General features: G+C 48.1%; 4 non-coding genes across 4 annotated transcripts; all 4 read right to left on the bottom strand.

Annotated features, from left to right (window-relative positions):
* Positions 1 to 17,255: 17,255 nt before the first annotated feature.
* TRNAV-UAC (transfer RNA valine (anticodon UAC)) lies at positions 17,256 to 17,328 on the bottom strand. The gene has a single exon. It is a non-coding gene; the product is annotated as a tRNA-Val (tRNA).
* Positions 17,329 to 17,425: 97 nt separating this feature from the next.
* On the bottom strand, positions 17,426 to 17,498 carry TRNAV-CAC (transfer RNA valine (anticodon CAC)). The gene has a single exon. It is a non-coding gene; the product is annotated as a tRNA-Val (tRNA).
* Positions 17,499 to 17,584: 86 nt separating this feature from the next.
* TRNAV-AAC (transfer RNA valine (anticodon AAC)) lies at positions 17,585 to 17,657 on the bottom strand. The gene has a single exon. It is a non-coding gene; the product is annotated as a tRNA-Val (tRNA).
* A 768-nt stretch (positions 17,658 to 18,425) lies between these two features.
* On the bottom strand, positions 18,426 to 18,498 carry TRNAV-UAC (transfer RNA valine (anticodon UAC)). The gene has a single exon. It is a non-coding gene; the product is annotated as a tRNA-Val (tRNA).
* Between the last annotated feature and the right edge of the window lie 526 nt (positions 18,499 to 19,024).

Here is a 19,024-nt window from a genome sequence, read left to right as displayed (position 1 = left end):
TGTACGCAGAGATTCATAATCTCCATTATTCTCTCGTCACTTTGGTCACAGGCAGCTGTGCCATCGAGCGTGTCACATAGTGCTCAGATATCAGTGGGCCTCACACAATCCACAAGTGTCCAGTGTCCAAAAGTGTACGCAGAGATTCAAAATCTCCATTATCCTCTCGTCACTTTGGTCACAGGCAGCTGTGCCATCGAGCGTGTCACATAGCGCTCAGATATCAGTGGGCCTCACACAATCCACAAGTGTCCAGTGTCCAAAAGTGTACGCAGAGATTCAAAATCTCCATTATCCTCTCGTCACTTTGGTCACAGGCAGCTGTGCCATCGAGCGTGTCACATAGCGCTCAGATATCAGTGGGCCTCACACAATCTACAAGTGTCCAGTGTCCAAAAGTGTACGCAGAGATTCAAAATCTCCATTATCCTCTCGTCACTTTGGTCACAGGCAGCTGTGCCATCGAGCGTGTCACATAGCGCTCAGATATCAGTGGGCCTCACACAATCCACAAGTGTCCAGTGTCCAAAAGTGTACGCAGAGATTCAAAATCTCCATTTTCCTCTCGTCACTTTGGTCACAGGCAGCTGTGCCATCGAGCGTGTCACATAGCGCTCAGATATCAGTGGGCCTCACACAATCTACAAGTGTCCAGTGTCCAAAAGTGTACGCAGAGATTCAAAATCTCCATTATCCTCTCGTCACTTTGGTCACAGGCAGCTGTGCCATCGAGCGTGTCACATAGCGCTCAGATATCAGTGGGCCTCACACAATCCACAAGTGTCCAGTGTCCAAAAGTGTACGCAGAGATTCAAAATCTCCATTATCCTCTCGTCACTTTGGTCACAGGCAGCTGTGCCATCGAGCATGTCACATAGCGCTCAGATATCAGTGGGCCTCACACAATCTACAAGTGTCCAGTGTCCAAAAGTGTGCGCAGAGATTCAAAATCTCCATTATCCTCTCGTCACTTTGGTCACAGGTAGCTGTGCCATCGAGTGTGTCACATAGCGCTCAGATATCAGTGGGCCTCACACAATCCACAAGTGTCCAGTGTCCAAAAGTGTACGCAGAGATTCAAAATCTCCATTATCCTCTCGTCACTTTGGTCACAGGCAGCTGTGCCATCGAGCGTGTCACATAGCGCTCAGATATCAGTGGGCCTCACACAATCTACAAGTGTCCAGTGTCCAAAAGTGTACGCAGAGATTCAAAATCTCCATTATCCTCTCATCACTTTGGTCACAGGCAGCTGTGCCATCGAGCGTGTCACATAGCGCTCAGATATCAGTGGGCCTCACACAATCTACAAGTGTCCAGTGTCCAAAAGTGTACGCAGAGATTCAAAATCTCCATTATCCTCTCGTCACTTTGGTCACAGGCAGCTGTGCCATCGAGTGTGTCACATAGCGCTCAGATATCAGTGGGCCTCACACAATCCACAAGTGTCCAGTGTCCAAAAGTGTACGCAGAGATTCAAAATCTCCATTATCCTCTCGTCACTTTGGTCACAGGCAGCTGTGCCATCGAGCGTGTCACATAGCGCTCAGATATCAGTGGGCCTCACACAATCCTCAAGTGTCCAGTGTCCAAAAGTGTACGCAGAGATTCAAAATCTCCATTATCCTCTCGTCACTTTGGTCACAGGCAGCTGTGCCATCGAGCGTGTCACAAAGCGCTCAGATATCAGTGGGCCTCACACAATCCACAAGTGTCCAGTGTTCAAAAGTGTACGCAGAGATTCAAAATCTCCATTATCCTCTCGTCACTTTGGTCACAGGCAGCTGTGCCATCGAGCGTGTCACATAGCGCTCAGATATCAGTGGGCCTCACACAATCCACAAGTGTCCAGTGTCCAAAAGTGTATGCAGAGATTAAAAATCTCCATTATCCTCTCGTCACTTTGGTCACAGGCAGCTGTGCCATGGAGCCTGACACATATCGCTCAGATATCAGTGGGCCTCACACAATCTACAAGTGTCCAGTGTCCAAAAGTGTACGCAGAGATTCAAAATCTCCATTATCCTCTCGTCACTTTGGTCACAGGCAGCTGTGCCATCGAGCGTGTCACATAGCGCTCAGATATCAGTGGGCCTCACACAATCCACAAGTGTCCAGTGTCCAAAAGTGTGCGCAGAGATTCAAAATCTCCATTATCCTCTCGTCACTTTGGTCACAGGCAGCTGTGCCATCGAGCGTGTCACATAGCGCTCAGATATCAGTGGGCCTCACACAATCCACAAGTGTCCAGTGTCCAAAAGTGTACGCAGAGATTCAAAATCTCCATTATCCTCTCGTCACTTTGGTCACAGGCAGCTGTGCCATCGAGCGTGTCACATAGCGCTCAGATATCAGTGGGCCTCACACAATCCACAAGTGTCCAGTGTCCAAAAGTGTACGCAGAGATTCAAAATCTCCATTATCCTCTCGTCACTTTGGTCACAGGCAGCTGTGCCATCGAGCGTGTCACATAGCGCTAAGATATCAGTGGGCCTCACACAATCCACAAGTGTCCAGTGTCCAAAAGTGTACGCAGAGATTCAAAATCTCCATTATCCTCTCGTCACTTTGGTCACAGGCAGCTGTGCCATCGAGCGTGTCACATAGCGCTCAGATATCAGTGGGCCTCACACAATCCACAAGTGTCCAGTGTCCAAAAGTGTACGCAGAGATTCAAAATCTCCATTATCCTCTCGTCACTTTGGTCACAGGCAGCTGTGCCATCGAGCGTGTCACATAGCGCTCAGATATCAGTGGGCCTCACACAATCCACAAGTGTCCAGTGTTCAAAAGTGTACGCAGAGATTCAAAATCTCCATTATCCTCTCGTCACTTTGGTCACAGGCAGCTGTGCCATCGAGCGTGTCACATAGCGCTCAGATATCAGTGGGCCTCACACAATCCACAAGTGTCCAGTGTCCAAAAGTGTATGCAGAGATTAAAAATCTCCATTATCCTCTCGTCACTTTGGTCACAGGCAGCTGTGCCATGGAGCCTGACACATATCGCTCAGATATCAGTGGGCCTCACACAATCTACAAGTGTCCAGTGTCCAAAAGTGTACGCAGAGATTCAAAATCTCCATTATCCTCTCGTCACTTTGGTCACAGGCAGCTGTGCCATCGAGCGTGTCACATAGCGCTCAGATATCAGTGGGCCTCACACAATCCACAAGTGTCCAGTGTCCAAAAGTGTACGCAGAGATTCATAATCTCCATTATCCTCTCGTCACTTTGGTCACAGGCAGCTGTGCCATCGAGCGTGTCACATAGCGCTCAGATATCAGTGGGCCTCATACAATCTACAAGTGTCCAGTGTCCAAAAGTGTACGCAGAGATTCAAAATCTCCATTATCCTCTCGTCACTTTGGTCACAGGCAGCTGTGCCATCGAGCGTGTCACATAGCGCTCAGATATCAGTGGGCCTCACACAATCTACAAGTGTCCAGTGTCCAAAAGTGTACGCAGAGATTCAAAATCTCCATTATCCTCTCGTCACTTTGGTCACAGGCAGCTGTGCCATCGAGCGTGTCACATAGCGCTCAGATATCAGTGGGCCTCACACAATCCACAAGTGTCCAGTGTCCAAAAGTGTACGCAGAGATTAAAAATCTCCATTATCCTCTCGTCACTTTGGTGACAGGCAGCTGTGCCATCGAGCCTGTCACATAGCGCTCAGATATCAGTGGGCCTCACACAATCTACAAGTGTCCAGTGTCCAAAAGTGTACGCAGAGATTCAAAATCTCCATTATCCTCTCGTCACTTTGGTCACAGGCAGCTGTGCCATCGAGCGTGTCACATAGCGCTCAGATATCAGTGGGCCTCACACAATCCACAAGTGTCCAGTGTCCAAAAGTGTACGCAGAGATTCAAAATCTCCATTATCCTCTCGTTACTTTGGTCACAGGCAGCTGTGCCATCGAGCGTGTCACATAGCGCTCAGATATCAGTGGGCCTCACACAATCCACAAGTGTCCAGTGTCCAAAAGTGTACGCAGAGATTAAAAATCTCCATTATCCTCTCGTCACTTTGGTCACAGGCAGCTGTGCCATCGAGTGTGTCACATAGCGCTCAGATATCAGTGGGCCTCACACAATCCACAAGTGTCCAGTGTCCAAAAGTGTACGCAGAGATTCAAAATCTCCATTATCCTCTCGTCACTTTGGTCACAGGCAGCTGTGCCATCGAGCGTGTCACATAGCGCTCAGATATCAGTGGGCCTCACACAATCCACAAGTGTCCAGTGTCCAAAAGTGTACGCAGAGATTCAAAATCTCCATTATCCTCTCGTCACTTTGGTCACAGGCAGCTGTGCCATCGAGCGAGTCACATAGGGCTCAGATATCAGTGGGCCTCACACAATCCACAAGTGTCCAGTGTCCAAAAGTGTACACAGAGATTCAAAATCTCCATTATCCTCTCGTCACTTTGGTCACAGGCAGCTGTGCCATCGAGCGTGTCACATAGCGCTCAGATATCAGTGGGCCTCACACAATCTACAAGTGTCCAGTGTCCAAAAGTGTACGCAGAGATTCAAAATCTCCATTATCCTCTCGTCACTTTGGTCACAGGCAGCTGTGCCATCGAGCGTGTCACATAGCGCTCAGATATCAGTGGGCCTCACACTATCCACAAGTGTCCAGTGTCCAAAAGTGTACGCAGAGATTCAAAATCTCCATTATCCTCTCGTCACTTTGGTCACAGGCAGCTGTGCCATCGAGCGTGTCACATAGCGCTCAGATATCAGTGGGCCTCACACAATCTACAAGTGTCCAGTGTCCAAAAGTGTACGCAGAGATTCAAAATCTCCATTATCCTCTCGTCACTTTGGTCACAGGCAGCTGTGCCATCGAGCGTGTCACATAGCGCTCAGATATCAGTGGGCCTCACACAATCCTCAAGTGTCCAGTGTCCAAAAGTGTACGCAGAGATTCAAAATCTCCATTATCCTCTCGTCACTTTGGTCACAGGAAGCTGTGCCATCGAGCGTGTCACAAAGCGCTCAGATATCAGTGGGCCTCACACAATCCACAAGTGTCCAGTGTTCAAAAGTGTACGCAGAGATTCAAAATCTCCATTATCCTCTCGTCACTTTGGTCACAGGCAGCTGTGCCATCGAGCGTGTCACATAGCGCTCAGATATCAGTGGGCCTCACACAATCCACAAGTGTCCAGTGTCCAAAAGTGTACGCAGAGATTAAAAATCTCCATTATCCTCTCGTCACTTTGGTCACAGGCAGCTGTGCCATCGAGCCTGTCACATATCGCTCAGATATCAGTGGGCCTCACACAATCCACAAGTGTCCAGGGTCCAAAAGTGTACGCAGAGATTCAAAATCTCCATTATCCTCTCGTCACTTTGGTCACAGGCAGCTGTGCCATCGAGCGTGTCACATACCGCTCAGATATCAGTGGGCCTCACACAATCCACAAGTGTCCAGTGTCCAAAAGTGTACGCAGAGATTCAAAATCTCCATTATCCTCTCGTCACTTTGGTCACAGGCAGCTGTGCCATCGAGCGTGTCACATAGCGCTCAGATATCAGTGGGCCTCACACAATCTACAAGTGTCCAGTGTCCAAAAGTGTACGCAGAGATTCAAAATCTCCATTATCCTCTCGTCACTTTGGTCACAGGCAGCTGTGCCATCGAGCGTGTCACATAGCGCTCAGATATCAGTGGGCCTCACACAATCCACAAGTGTCCAGTGTCCAAAAGTGTACGCAGAGATTCAAAATCTCCATTATCCTCTCGTCACTTTGGTCACAGGCAGCTGTGCCATCGAGCGTGTCACATAGCGCTCAGATATCAGTGGGCCTCACACAATCCACAAGTGTCCAGTGTCCAAAAGTGTACGCAGAGATTCAAAATCTCCATTTTCCTCTCGTCACTTTGGTCACAGGCAGCTGTGCCATCGAGCGTGTCACATAGCGCTCAGATATCAGTGGGCCTCACACAATCTACAAGTGTCCAGTGTCCAAAAGTGTACGCAGAGATTCAAAATCTCCATTATCCTCTCGTCACTTTGGTCACAGGCAGCTGTGCCATCGAGCGTGTCACATAGCGCTCAGATATCAGAGGGCCTCACACAATCCACAAGTGTCCAGTGTCCAAAAGTGTACGCAGAGATTCAAAATCTCCATTATCCTCTCGTCACTTTGGTCACAGGCAGCTGTGCCATCGAGCATGTCACATAGCGCTCAGATATCAGTGGGCCTCACACAATCTACAAGTGTCCAGTGTCCAAAAGTGTGCGCAGAGATTCAAAATCTCCATTATCCTCTCGTCACTTTGGTCACAGGTAGCTGTGCCATCGAGTGTGTCACATAGCGCTCAGATATCAGTGGGCCTCACACAATCCACAAGTGTCCAGTGTCCAAAAGTGTACGCAGAGATTCAAAATCTCCATTATCCTCTCGTCACTTTGGTCACAGGCAGCTGTGCCATCGAGCGTGTCACATAGCGCTCAGATATCAGTGGGCCTCACACAATCTACAAGTGTCCAGTGTCCAAAAGTGTACGCAGAGATTCAAAATCTCCATTATCCTCTCATCACTTTGGTCACAGGCAGCTGTGCCATCGAGCGTGTCACATAGCGCTCAGATATCAGTGGGCCTCACACAATCTACAAGTGTCCAGTGTCCAAAAGTGTACGCAGAGATTCAAAATCTCCATTATCCTCTCGTCACTTTGGTCACAGGCAGCTGTGCCATCGAGTGTGTCACATAGCGCTCAGATATCAGTGGGCCTCACACAATCCACAAGTGTCCAGTGTCCAAAAGTGTACGCAGAGATTCAAAATCTCCATTATCCTCTCGTCACTTTGGTCACAGGCAGCTGTGCCATCGAGCGTGTCACATAGCGCTCAGATATCAGTGGGCCTCACACAATCTACAAGTGTCCAGTGTCCAAAAGTGTACGCAGAGATTCAAAATCTCCATTATCCTCTCGTCACTTTGGTCACAGGCAGCTGTGCCATCGAGCATGTCACATAGCGCTCAGATATCAGTGGGCCTCACACAATCCACAAGTGTCCAGTGTCCAAAAGTGTACGCAGAGATTCAAAATCTCTATTATCCTCTCGTCACTTTGGTCACAGGCAGCTGTGCCATCGAGCGTGTCACATAGCGCTCAGATATCAGTGGGCCTCACACAATCTACAAGTGTCCAGTGACCAAAAGTGTGCGCAGAGATTCAAAATCTCCATTATCCTCTCGTCACTTTGGTCACAGGCAGCTGTGCCATCGAGTGTGTCACATAGCGCTCAGATATCAGTGGGCCTCACACAATCCACAAGTGTCCAGTGTCCAAAAGTGTACGCAGAGATTCAAAATCTCCATTATCCTCTCGTCACTTTGGTCACAGGCAGCTGTGCCATCGAGCGTGTCACATAGCGCTTAGATATCAGTGGGCCTCACACAATCCACAAGTGTCCAGTGTCCAAAAGTGTACGCAGAGATTCAAAATCTCCATTATCCTCTCGTCACTTTGGTCACAGGCAGCTGTGCCATCGAGCGTGTCACATAGCGCTCAGATATCAGTGGGCCTCACACAATCCACAAGTGTCCAGTGTCCAAAAGTGTACGCAGAGATTCAAAATCTCCATTATCCTCTCGTCACTTTGGTCACAGGCAGCTGTGCCATCGAGCGTGTCACATAGCGCTCAGATATCAGTGAGCCTCACACAATCCACAAGTGTCCAGTGTCCAAAAGTGTACGCAGAGATTCATAATCTCCATTATTCTCTCGTCACTTTGGTCACAGGCAGCTGTGCCATCGAGCGTGTCACATAGTGCTCAGATATCAGTGGGCCTCACACAATCCACAAGTGTCCAGTGTCCAAAAGTGTACGCAGAGATTCAAAATCTCCATTATCCTCTCGTCACTTTGGTCACAGGCAGCTGTGCCATCGAGCGTGTCACATAGCGCTCAGATATCAGTGGGCCTCACACAATCCACAAGTGTCCAGTGTCCAAAAGTGTACGCAGAGATTCAAAATCTCCATTATCCTCTCGTCACTTTGGTCACAGGCAGCTGTGCCATCGAGCATGTCACATAGCGCTCAGATATCAGTGGGCCTCACACAATCCACAAGTGTCCAGTGTCCAAAAGTGTACGCAGAGATTCAAAATCTCTATTATCCTCTGGTCACTTTGGTCACAGGCAGCTGTGCCATCGAGCGTGTCACATAGCGCTCAGATATCAGTGGGCCTCACACAATCTACAAGTGTCCAGTGACCAAAAGTGTGCGCAGAGATTCAAAATCTCCATTATCCTCTCGTCACTTTGGTCACAGGCAGCTGTGCCATCGAGTGTGTCACATAGCGCTCAGATATCAGTGGGCCTCACACAATCCACAAGTGTCCAGTGTCCAAAAGTGTACGCAGAGATTCAAAATCTCCATTATCCTCTCGTCACTTTGGTCACAGGCAGCTGTGCCATCGAGCGTGTCACATAGCGCTCAGATATCAGTGAGCCTCACACAATCCACAAGTGTCCAGTGTCCAAAAGTGTACGCAGAGATTCATAATCTCCATTATTCTCTCGTCACTTTGGTCACAGGCAGCTGTGCCATCGAGCGTGTCACATAGTGCTCAGATATCAGTGGGCCTCACACAATCCACAAGTGTCCAGTGTCCAAAAGTGTAAGCAGAGATTCAAAATCTCCATTATCCTCTCGTCACTTTGGTCACAGGCAGCTGTGCCATCGAGCGTGTCACATAGCGCTCAGATATCAGTGGGCCTCACACAATCCACAAGTGTCCAGTGTCCAAAAGTGTACGCAGAGATTCAAAATCTCCATTATCCTCTCGTCACTTTGGTCACAGGCAGCTGTGCCATCGAGCATGTCACATAGCGCTCAGATATCAGTGGGCCTCACACAATCCACAAGTGTCCAGTGTCCAAAAGTGTACGCAGAGATTCAAAATCTCTATTATCCTCTCGTCACTTTGGTCACAGGCAGCTGTGCCATCGAGCGTGTCACATAGCGCTCAGATATCAGTGGGCCTCACACAATCTACAAGTGTCCAGTGACCAAAAGTGTGCGCAGAGATTCAAAATCTCCATTATCCTCTCGTCACTTTGGTCACAGGCAGCTGTGCCATCGAGTGTGTCACATAGCGCTCAGATATCAGTGGGCCTCACACAATCCACAAGTGTCCAGTGTCCAAAAGTGTACGCAGAGATTCAAAATCTCCATTATCCTCTCGTCACTTTGGTCACAGGCAGCTGTGCCATCGAGCGTGTCACATAGCGCTTAGATATCAGTGGGCCTCACACAATCCACAAGTGTCCAGTGTCCAAAAGTGTACGCAGAGATTCAAAATCTCCATTATCCTCTCGTCACTTTGGTCACAGGCAGCTGTGCCATCGAGCGTGTCACATAGCGCTCAGATATCAGTGGGCCTCACACAATCCACAAGTGTCCAGTGTCCAAAAGTGTACGCAGAGATTCAAAATCTCCATTATCCTCTCGTCACTTTGGTCACAGGCAGCTGTGCCATCGAGCGTGTCACATAGCGCTCAGATATCAGTGGGCCTCACACAATCTACAAGTGTCCAAAAGTGTACGCAGAGATTCAAAATCTCCATTATCCTCTCGTCACTTTGGTCACAGGCAGCTGTGCCATCGAGCGTGTCACATAGCGCTCAGATATCAGTGGGCCTCACACAATCCACAAGTGTCCAGTGTCCAAAAGTGTACGCAGAGATTCAAAATCTCCATTATCCTCTCGTCACTTTGGTCACAGGCAGCTGTGCCATCGAGCGTGTCACATAGCGCTCAGATATCAGTGGGCCTCACACAATCTACAAGTGTCCAGTGTCCAAAAGTGTACGCAGAGATTCAAAATCTCCATTATCCTCTCGTCACTTTGGTCACAGGCAGCTGTGCCATCGAGCGTGTCACATAGCACTCAGATATCAGTGGGCCTCACACAATCTACAAGTGTCCAGTGTCCAAAAGTGTACGCAGAGATTCAAAATCTCCATTATCCTCTCGTCACTTTGGTCACAGGCAGCTGTGCCATCGAGCATGTCACATAGCGCTCAGATATCAGTGGGCCTCACACAATCCACAAGTGTCCAGTGTCCAAAAGTGTACGCAGAGATTCAAAATCTCCATTATCCTCTCGTCACTTTGGTCACAGGCAGCTGTGCCATCGAGCGTGTCACATAGCGCTCAGATATCAGTGGGCCTCACACAATCCAAAAGTGTCCACTGTCCACAAGTGTGTGCAGAAATTCTAAATCTCCCCTGTCCTATAGACACCTTTTTTCTCTTTTTTCTTATTACTATATAGTTTGATGGATTTTGTCTACATTTCTACCAAAAATGAGGAAGGCTGGTGGAAGAGGCCGTGGAATTGGGCGGGGGTTAGCAGCTGGTAATGATTGTGTTGGTGGTGGATCTGATGGTAGTATCAAGAGCAAAATAGGACCGAATGCAGGAGGTGCTGCCCCTGCGTCATCGTCTGGCTACATAAGGCCTCGAACGCTTAGTTTTCTAGGAGTTGGCAAACCGCTTTTAAAGGCAGAGCATCAGGAAAAAGTTTTGTCTTGCATTGCTGACTCAGCCTCCAGCTCTGTGGCCTCCTCTTCTTCAGTTGTAAAAAGTAAAAGCACTGAGTCGTCATTGGAGGCTCATGTTCATGAACAACACCTTTCCTTGTGTCCTTCACCCCAACCAAGATTGAAGGATGACGCAGGCCATACTACTGATTACTCCATGGAGCTGTTTTCACATACCATGCCTGGATTATCAAGTCAAATGGTGAATTACCCAGGCCAAGATGAATCTGACATGGAGTGCACTGATGCACAGCCGCTGATGGATGATTCTGCTGGTACATTCTCTCAGAGCACTACATTGTCCTCGCAGTGTACAGAGCCAGATTTTGACCCTGATGAGACTCAGGTGCCCCTTCCCGCACACTATACCACCATACACGGTGACACAGAGAAAGGTGCACATGACATAGAAGAGGAGGTGATGGATGACCCAGTTGTTGACCCAGATTGGCATCCATTGGGGGAAGAGGGTGCTGCTTCCAATAGCTCAGATGAGGAGCATCCACAGCAGACATCGACATCGCAACAGCTGTTATCTGGCAGGCCCGGAGCACTCCAAAGACAGGTTCCAAACATCAAAAGAGTTGCTGGACAGCTTGTCCAGAGGGTCAAAAGATCACAGCGTGCTAGGCCGCAAAATGTCTGCCAAAGTAGGAAGAGTGCAGTGTGGCACTTTTTTGAACAAAATCCTCATGATCAGGCCAAGGTTATCTGTAAGAAGTGCGCAAAGACCTTTAGCCGAGGGAAAAATCTGAAAAATTTGAATACCAGTTGCATGCTTAGACATTTAACCAGCATGCACTTGCAAGCGTGGACACAACACCAAACCTCAAGTGCCACATGTGCAACTGATCACAACGAAGGTAGTCAGCAACGCTACATTGTTTCCCCCACTGTAAGCCCACCGGTTAGCACAGCAGCAAATGTTGAGGTGTCGTTGCAAGGCCACAGCAGTCAGGGAATCCCACTGTTATATCAACGAAAGACTGATTCTAGGCCATCAGAAAGAACACCAACTCCATCACCATCATCAACCCTCTCTCAGTCCGCCCTGTCCACCGCTACTTCCACCATATGCAGCTCTCAAGTCCAGCTCACCCTCCCAGACACTATGAGTAGGTCAAGAAAGTACTTAGTCTCTCATCCGCGTACACTGGGTTTGAACGCCCACATTGCCAAACTAATCTCGTTTGAGATGATGCCCTTTCGGTTGGTGGAAAGCACAGCTTTCCGCGAACTCATGGCCTATGCAGTACCACGCTATGACCTACCCAGTCGCCACTTCTTCTCTCGCAAAGCCATCCCAGCCCTCCACCATCATGTGAAAGACCGCATTGTCCATGCACTCAAGCAGTCAGTGAGCGGAAAGGTGCACCTCACAACTGATGCATGGTCCAGTCGGCATGGCCAGGGCCGTTACGTGTCCATCACTGTGCACTGGGTTAATGTGGTGGATGCAGGGTCCACAGGGGACAGCGGTGGTGGGACAGTGCTGCCTAGCCCACGGTATAGTAAACAGTTGGCTGTAGGCGTTCGACCCTCCTCCTTCTCCTCCTCCTCCTCCAGAAGCGAAAGCTCGTCCACAGAGCGCAGTCGTACGAGCACTCCATCTGCAGCTGCCACTGTTGCACACGATGTGTCCCCCTATCGAGCAGCTAGTGGAAAGCGTCAGCAGGCTGTGTTGCAGATGATGTGTTTGGGCGACAGACACACCGCCGAGGTGCTGGCCGAGTACTTGAAGCGACAAACTGAGTCATGGCTGGGCAGTGTACATCTTGAGGCAGGCAAGGTAGTTAGTGATAACGGCCGTAATTTTGTGGCAGCCATAGCCCTTTCAAAACTCAGCCACATACCTTGCTTGGCTCACACCTTGAACCTGGTGGTGCAGTGCTTCCTCAAAAATTATCCGGAGTTAACAGCCCTGCTCCAGAAGGTGGGAAGACTGTGCGCGCACATCCGCCGGTCGCCTGTACACTCCGTTCGCATGCAGAAGCTGCAGCGATTGCTCCACCTTCCCAACCACTGCCTCATTATCGACATTGCAACAAGGTGGAACTCCACCCTGCACATGGTGGAGCGGCTGTGCGAGCAGAGGCAGGCCATAATGCATTTGTGGGAGTATACACGGCCTGGCACTTTGAGAGCAGACATGGAGTTGACAGGCGTGCAGTGGTCGAAGCTGAAAGACCTTTGTAAAGTCCTTCAGTGTTTTGAGGAATGCACATGGCTGGTAAGCGCAGACGACTCCATCCTAAGCATGAGCATCCCACTTATGCGTCTGCTCATGCAAACTTTGACGCACCTTAAGGAGCAGGCGTCTGCAGCCAATGTTGATGAGGAGGAAGAGGAGGAGGGAATCCTTGATGACATTCAGCCATTGTCTGCTCAGGGACCTCTCCTGGACGAGGTGGAGGAAGAAGAGGAGGAGGAGGAGGAGGAGGATGATGGGGATGATTACTTAGGGGAGGAGGATGCATCTCGTGGGGCAAGTGAAAATGTTGGCGTGGCAAGGTCTGGTACAGGGTTTGTGCGTGACTGGAGGGATGTGGATTTGCCAGAAAGTGCTCCTCCACCCAGCACTCGCAGTGCATCATTGACACCGGGAACATTGGCCCACATGTCAGATTATGCCTTGCGGATCCTAAAAAGGGACCCCCGCATTGCCAAAATGAAGAACGATGACGATTACTGGTTGGCCAGCATCCTGGATCCACGCTATAAAGGCAAATTACAAAACATCATGCCACAGGAGAACCTTGACCTAATATTGGCTAATAAACAAGCAACTCTGGTAAATCGGTTGCTTGAGGCATTCCCAGCACACAGCAGCGGTGATGGTTCTCACATGAGCCGTACGGGCCGGGGGCAGCTTGGCAGAGGTGTTCGTGGTGCACACAGCAGAAGTGGCGTTGGAGACAGGGGTTTCATGACAATGTTGTGGACTGATTTTTCAAATACCGCTCACACAACTGGTAATACTGCATCGATGGAAAGTGACAGGAGACAGCAGTTGTCAACTATGGTTACAAACTACTTTTCCTCCCATATTGATGTTCTCCCACACAGGTCTTTCCCCTTTGACTATTGGGCCGCTAAACTGGACACCTGGCCTGAATTGGCCCAATATGCCTTACAGGAGCTCGCTTGCCCAGCTGCAAGTGTGCTATCGGAAAGAGTCTTCAGTGCAGCTGGATCAATCCTGACAGAAAAAAAGACCCGTCTGTCAACCCAAAATGTGGATGATCTAACCTTCATTAAAATGAACCACGCATGGGTTTCCAAGGATTTTGTCCCACCTTCCCCTGATGACACATAGGGTGACAGAAAAATGGCTTGCTTTGGTCCACCTCTTCCTGGTACTTCACCTATTTCGCCTTTTGCATCAGCTGAATGTCCAACATCAACATATGCCACTTTCTAAAACTCCCTAACTGTGCTGCCTCCCCCCTCATGGCCGGGGTAACCACCTAGCGTACGACACCGTGCGAGTGCCGTTGCCCTGGACAGGTGGGTAGGCCGACTCTTGGGCGCGGGCACTGGCACAGGGTCCCTCATAGTGCAATCAAGTGTCTCTGACGGTGGTGGTGCACACCCGCCGTCAGACACACCGCTGTACTATGAGGGGCCCAGTGCCAGTACCGATGCCCAAGAGTGGGCCCCCCTTGCTTGGGCAGGGCCACAGCATTTGCAATCTTTACCTCTCCCTGCTCCTCCGCTGTGTAATCTGGGCCGTCAAATCCATACTGTGCCTGACACCGTCTGAGCCTGCCTCCTGAGACATATATTTTGAATGTGTATGCTATCCATACATGTTATCCAGGGATACGGTACCCTTTCTAACCTTTGTGCAATGACGTGCAATCCATACTGGGCCTAACACCGTCTGAGCCTGCCTCATGCTGTATAGACATATATTTTGAATGTGTACGCTATCCATACATGTTATCCGGGGATACGGTACCCTTTCTAACCTTTGTGCAATGACGTGCAATCCATACTGGGCCTAACAACGTCTGAGCCTGCCTCATGCTGTATAGACATATATTTTGAATGTGTACGCTATCCATACATGTTATCCGGGGATACGGTACCCTTTCTAACCTTTGTGCAATGACGTGCAATCCATACTGGGCCTAACACCGTCTGAGCCTGCCTCATGCTGTATAGACATATATTTTGAATGTGTACGCTATCCATACATGTTATCCGGGGATACGGTACCCTTTCTAACCTTTGTGCAATGACGTGCAATCCATACTGGGCCTAACACCGTCTGAGCCTGCCTCATGCTGTATAGACATATATTTTGAATGTGTACGCTATCCATACATGTTATCCGGGGATACGGTACCCTTTCTAACCTTTGTGCAATGACGTGCAATCCATACTGGGCCTAACAACGTCTGAGCCTGCCTCATGCTGTATAGACATATATTTTGAATGTGTACGCTATCCATACATGTTATCCGGGGATACGGTACCCTTTCTAACCTTTGTGCAATGACGTGCAATCCATACTGGGCCTAACACCGTCTGAGCCTGCCTCATGCTGTATAGACATATATTTTGAATGTGTACGCTATCCATACATGTTATCCGGGGATACGGTACCCTTTCTAACCTTTGTGCAATGACGTGCAATCCATACTGGGCCTAACACCGTCTGAGCCTGCCTCATGCTGTATAGACATATATTTTTAATGTGTACGCTATCCATACATGTTATCCGGGGATACGGTACCCTTTCTAACCTTTGTGCAATCACGTGCAATCCATACTGGGCCTAACAACGTCTGAGCCTGCCTCATGCTGTATAGACATATATTTTGAATGTGTACGCTATCCATACATGTTATCCGGGGATACGGTACCCTTTCTAACCTTTGTGCAATGACGTGCAATCCATACTGGGCCTAACACCGTCTGAGCCTGCCTCATGCTGTATAGACATATATTTTGAATGTGTACGCTATCCATACATGTTATCCAGGGATACGGTACCCTTTCTAACCTTTGTGCAATCACGTGCAATCCACACTGGGCGTGAGAACGGCTGGCGAGCTGTTAAGCAAGCTACAGCACCTGTCCAGACAAGTACAGGGATTCCCTAGCGAGGAGACTTATTTGATTGTTTTCAATGTTGGGACAGCAATTTTTGGGGAGCACTATACTCTGGAGAATGATAGATGGGGCCCACCATACACTGGAACATTCCAAAGGTGGACATCAGACACTGGAGCAGCATTTACAGGGCCCATTATACACTAGAGCATTAGAAATGGGGCCCATTATGTTTGGAGCATTATTTGGGCCCATAAGACAGTGGAGCTTCATCCATGGGGACCAACATATACTGTAGCATTATGTGGAGCTCATCATATACTGTTTCAAACATTATATGGGACCAATGATTCTGTATGGAGAAATAGATGGGCCTCGTCATGAGATGTAAAAAGTGAGGTATTTTTCATTGTACTATACCGCTATTTATCTGCCGTATCGGAGCATGATGAGTTGTGGTATGTGTTAAAGGGGCGCTCTTTCGCCCAGGGCACATGAAAACCTGCAGCCAGCCCTCCCCCCCCACAACTTTAGCCAAATAACACCCATTTTTCAGTGCGTAACTTATATTATGAAGTTAATTAAGGTTGACAAGCTTAAGTAAGAAGAATTGATGTTTTTGGCATTCAAATGGGCACTGTTGGTGTGTTTCCTGTCCTCCTCTCACTGCCGACTTTTATTCCCCATTGACTTACATTGGGTTTCGTGTTTCGGGACGACCCCGACTTTTCCCTTTAATCGGACGATCTTGCTCGACCCGACTTTTGGAAAAGTCGGGTTTCACGAAACGAAACGCGACCCTAAAAAACCAAAAGTCACTCAACTCTAGTGATAACCACTACACTACAGAAACCGGCTGCGGAAGGTTACTGTGGTCATGACGAGCCATCGAGAACAAAGACTCAACGTCAAAAGCTTTAATTTCAACGCGTAATGTCATGCTTCTATCCAGTTTCGAACTGGGGACCGTTCGCGTGTGAGGTGAACGTGACAACCACTACACTTCAGAAACTCCATGCAAAGCTAAAGATGTTTAAACATGCTGAAATGAACTTGAAAAAGAAAAAAACAGCCAGCCAAAGTCAAGAGGTCTTCCTCTATGTCTGAAGACAGGACAAAGTGCATTTTGCAACACAGGAACCTTTCATTTGTCAGGCTATTGGAGAAAAAGAACAAACAGGGAAACAAAGCCATGCTCCACAAAACATTCTCATGCCTTTGTCCAAAAGCCAAAAAGAAAAAGCACCTAGATGCCTGCTTTCGCACCTTGATCCTATCAGGTGTTACTTGAATTAGGAACACTTAGACACTGTCAAAAACACACATGCTTGCCAAAAGCAAAAACGGGTAGAAATAATCACATTGGTAAAAGTATTGCTCATTAAACCAGCAATAGAATATGCTAACTAAGGCTAATTAAGCCAACAATATACGTTTGTGATCAAAATAAAGAAAAGCCACATGTTTCTGCCCGGGATCAAAACAGGGAACTTTCAGGAGGATGGCAAACAGGACAATCACTACACTACAGTAACCAGACAAGAGCGTTTACTGTGGTCATGGCAAGCATTAAAGATCAAGCACTCATTGTCAAAAGCGCTAGTCTGCAAGAGAAACGCTGTGTTTCTGCCCAGTTTCGAACTGAGGCCCTTTCGCATGTAAAGCGAACGTGATAACCGCTACACTACAGAAACCAACCGATTCAAACAAACAAAAAATGCTGTGGTCATGGCAAGCAATAAAGAACAAGCACTGAAAGTCAAAAAGATCATTTTCCAAGAGAAACAGCTGTGTTTCTGCCCAGTTTCGAACTGGGGACCTTTCGCGTGTGAGGCGAACGTGATAACCGCTACACTACAGAAACCGGATGCAAGTGCTTACTGTGGTGACAACAAGCAATCGAGATCAAGAACTGAAAGTCAAAAGCTTGGATACCAAAGGGTAACAGAGTGTTTCTGCCTAGTTTCGAACTGGGGACCTTTCGCGTGTTAGGCGAACGTGATAACCACTACACTACAGAAACCGGCTGCTGAAGGTTACTGTGGTCATGATGTGCCATCGAGAACAAAGACTCAACGTCAAAAGCTTTAATATCAACGCCTAATGTCATGCTTCTATCCAGTTTCGAACTGGGGACCGTTCGCGTGTGAGGTGAACGTGACAACCACTACACTTCTGAAACTCCATGCAAAGCTAAAGATGTTTAAACATGCTGAAATGAACTTGAAAAAGAAAAAAACATCCAGCCAAAGTCAAGAGGTCTTCCTCTATGTCTGAAGACAGGACCAAGTGCATTTTGCAACACAGGAACCTTTCATTTGTCAGGCTATTGGAGAAAAAGAACAAACAGGGAAACAAAACCATGCTCAACAAAACATTCTCATGCCTTTGTCCAAAAGCCAAAAAGAAAAAGCACCTAGATGCCTGCTTTCGCACCTTGATCCTATCAGGTGTTACTTGAATTAGGAACACTTAGACACTGTCAAAAACACACATGCTTGCCAAAAGCAAAAACGGGTAGAAATAATCACATTGGTAAAAGTAATGCTCATTAAACCAGCAATAGAATATGCTAACTAAGGCTAATTAAGCCAACAATATACGTTTGTGATCAAAATAAAGAAAAGCCACATGTTTCTGCCCGGGATCAAAACAGGGAACTTTCAGGAGGATGGCAAACAGGACAATCACTACACTACAGTAACCAGACAAGAGCGTTTACTGTGGTCATGACAAACATTAACGATCAATCACTCATTGTCAAAAGCACTAGTTTGCAAGAGGAACGCTGTGTTTCTGCCCAGTTTCGAACTGAGGACCTTTCGCGTGTAAAGCGAACGTGATAACCTCTACACTACAGAAGCCAACCGATTCAAACAAATAAAAAATGCTGTGGTCATGGCAAGCAATAAAGAACAAGCACTGAAAGTCAAAAAGATCGTTTTCCAAGAGAAAATGCTGTGTTTCTGCCCAGTTTCGAACTGGGGACCGTTCGCGTGGTAGGTGAACGTGACAACCACTACACTTCAGAAACTCCATGCAAAGCTAAAGATGTTTAAACATGCTGAAATGAACTTGAAAAAGAAAAAAACAGCCAGCCAAAGTCAAGAGGTCTTCCTCTATGTCTGAAGACAGGACAAAGTGCATTTTGCAACACAGGAACCTTTCATTTGTCAGGCTATTGGAGAAAAAGAACAAACAGGGAAACAAAACCATGCTCCACAAAACATTCTCATGCCTTTGTCCAAAAGCCAAAAAGAAAAAGCACCTGGATGCCTGCTTTCGCACTGATAGGAACTGAAGGAGTTAAATTGAGTTCTGTCTATGTTGCATTCTCTTGTTTAAAACCTTATCTGTTCTTCGAGGAGATGTCTCAGACATCTCCCTTGT

This window comes from Dendrobates tinctorius, unplaced genomic scaffold, assembly GCF_039654945.1.
Source record: "Dendrobates tinctorius isolate UK_male_01 unplaced genomic scaffold, ASM3965494v1 ptg000432c, whole genome shotgun sequence".
In the NCBI taxonomy this organism is placed as follows: domain Eukaryota; kingdom Metazoa; phylum Chordata; class Amphibia; order Anura; family Dendrobatidae; genus Dendrobates; species Dendrobates tinctorius.
The sequence above is the reverse complement of the archived record's forward strand: the minus strand, read 5'-3'. Positions and strand labels throughout refer to the sequence as shown.